The sequence below is a fragment of the Alosa pseudoharengus genome, unplaced genomic scaffold, assembly GCF_046254945.1.
Source record: "Alosa pseudoharengus isolate Yale_2024_CS ecotype anadromous, Long Island Sound unplaced genomic scaffold, YU_APseudo_1.1 YU_APseudo_1.1_scf_18, whole genome shotgun sequence".
NCBI lineage: Eukaryota > Metazoa > Chordata > Actinopteri > Clupeiformes > Clupeidae > Alosa > Alosa pseudoharengus.
The window spans coordinates 13064069-13066796 of NW_027468650.1; the positions used below are offsets into that span (position 1 = coordinate 13064069).

Consider the following 2728-nt stretch of genomic DNA (forward strand, 5'->3'; position numbering starts at 1 on the left):
GAGATAAACAACTCCAACCCAGTCTAAGACACAAATTAAGCATTAGCCATAAAACCGAGGCTTTAACCCATCATTTAACTTCCCGCACAGTTTAAGCTTGCAACGTAAGCCTACTTCAATCGCTTCACACGCACACACACACACACAGGCACGCTCGCACAAAACCTACTCTTAAACTATTCAGAAAGAGACTTCTATGACCCACTGATTTCATTTTATATTGAGACTGATTTTTTACACACATAGCTGTACTAAACTGGACCATAACTAGACTGTGCTCACCTGAAACTGCAATAATTCACTTAAAGGCGCTATTACCTCCCCCCTCGGCAACACCATTGGCAAGACGCGCTTTCTCGTTTGCTGATTGGTTACATTTGTGGAAATGAAGCTGTTTTGCCGGAGCCTTACCATTTAACCTTTGTGCAGGGGTGTCCGTCAATGTATGTAGAAATATACGATTGCTTTGCCATATATATATTCTGAAATTCAATGTCAAAACAGTTTTTAAATGCTGGCTATGAAAGTACTGGCTGGTTTCAACGGCAATTCACATTGTACAAAGGGCATATTAACAACGGTATTCTATCTGCCCTCCCCGCATCCGCACTTAGGAGGTGTGTCCCAAAATGGCTGTGGAAAAACAGTTTTGAAGATTTGTCGTTCTGCATGAAATTTGAAGATGCTGCATGGTGTACATTTATGAAGAGGGCCGTTTACGGTGCCGAGGACCCCACCGGAAAGGTGAGCCGTCTGATGTGTTGTTCCTTTTGCGAAGGGCGTTCGTGCTTTCAGCAGAAAGAACCCAGTGCAGTTCCAGGGTAAGCAGCAGCAGCAACAGCAGCTGGTTTTGGCCTTGAGGATGAGTTCGATTCATCGGAAAATATTACGTTATAAGAAGGACGACAGTCAGCTAACAGCTGCCATTCAAGTTCCTGGAACCCTTGAAAGAACAGATCTTCCATGAATACTCGACTCTAGCGTTACCTTCTCACAGTTTACAAAGCAACATCGCCCAAAAGTCCAGTCGAGAATATTAGCTTGCTAACCCAATCGAATATTTAAGTGATCCGACTTCCAAGCATGTTTCTTAACAACTCATTTGCGAATCACAACATTGAAAGGCGTATGCAAGAAATAGTATAGTTAGCATATTAAGTAGCCATCATGCAGCCTTGTTAGCTAGCTGTCAACAGTAGTTTTCTGGGTATGTTGTGTAGCCTACAATATGAAAGGTTTGCCCACTTGCCTACCGCTCTACAAAGCTATTTGACTTAATAGAGTCGTTTTTCCAACAGAAAAAAAAACATTTGGTCAGTGTAAGTTGGTGAACAGTTGAAAAGGTCAGGAAACAGTGCTAGCTGTGCATCTGATGCACGCGAGTACTCGTGACGTCACGGGGCAGCTGTACCTTGGGTTCCAATAATATTGGTTTCTGAGCAGCGATGAACGTTTTTAAGGTTACTGTGTTTATGATCTAATGACAGGTTTGTTGCTGATTGCTATGTCATTAATTTTACGCACGCTTCGGCTACATTTTCATCAGAAGAGCAAAAAGTACACTCTTGCTACACTACACCTTCCATGTGTCTATTCTAGGCCTACTCTCATTGTTGGGCCAATAATGACAGTCATAGCTATTTGGTTAAATTATTGCTAGCACGTACAAAACTACATTATCCTTGTTTCAGTAAGTTTAGCTGTGCCATTCGGGGAAAAGTACAGAAGAATGTATGCAGGCTGCAGGAACAGAATATGTAATTCCTTGAGACATGTTGCAAAACAGATAAGTGTGCACACATGTTAAAAACAGGTAGGTTACTACCTAAAACATGTTGGCTTAAGCCTGGCAACATTTATCTGCAAAAGTTGTCATGAGAGGCCTAGGTAGACTAGCAGAACACAATGTTTCACGCTACACATACAGAACACCAGTTTGTTCTGTTACAAATTGTTAGTAAATATACGGTACATTTCCGTTTGATGTGTTTCTTAAGGTTATCATTGTTGGCCATGACACGTATGTTCCAGTAGTAAGGCTCCTGGAAGCAGCGTCTGTTCGCTTTTAATGAGCTAGTATTATGCAAAATCAGATGAGGTCACTGAAGCTAGGCCATTGAGTGCAGTTATGTAGATCATTCGTTTTTTAAATGTACAAGACATTTGTGCTCTTGCTCCATGTTGTACTCTCTCATACAGTAACAGAAGTCAGAGAAATACAGGCATATTGTAATGGAGTGAGATAAGGACTGATAACAGGAGAATATGTGTAATGGAGTGGGTCAGAAACACATCACGCACGCACACACACACACACACACACACACGTATTAATTGGGGCAGCCATGGCCTACTGGTTAGCGCTTCGGACTTGTATGGATGAAGAATAAAAAGAGAGAGCTTCTGAAGCCTCAAGGCTAGTTTATAGTCCAACTGCCTTCTGAAGCCTCAAGGCTAGTGTATAGTCCAACTGCCTGATGGAGTGTGGGCAGCCGTGGCCTACTGGTTAGCGCTTCAGACTTCTAACCAGAAGGTTGCCGGTTCAAACCCCGAAAAGTAGGCATGGCTGAAGTGCCCTTGAGTAAGGTACCTAACCCCTCACTGCTCCCCGAGCGCCGCTGTTGTTGCAGGCAGATCACTGCGCCGGGATTAGTGTGTGCTTCACCTCACTGTGTGTTCACTGTGTGCTGAGTGTGTTGCGCTAATTCACAGATTGGGATAAATGCAG

At 43.1% G+C, this 2728-nt stretch overlaps 1 protein-coding gene across 2 annotated transcripts in view; it reads left to right on the plus strand.

The window, feature by feature from the left end:
* Positions 1-643: 643 nt before the first annotated feature.
* The window catches only part of znf438 (zinc finger protein 438), a 42711-nt gene continuing 40626 nt past the window's right edge, over positions 644-2728 (plus strand). For both annotated transcript variants that reach the window (XM_076290263.1, XM_076290265.1), the window contains exon 1: positions 644-744. The gene's annotated coding sequence lies outside the window, so the exon portion shown is untranslated. The remainder of the gene's footprint in view (positions 745-2728) is intronic.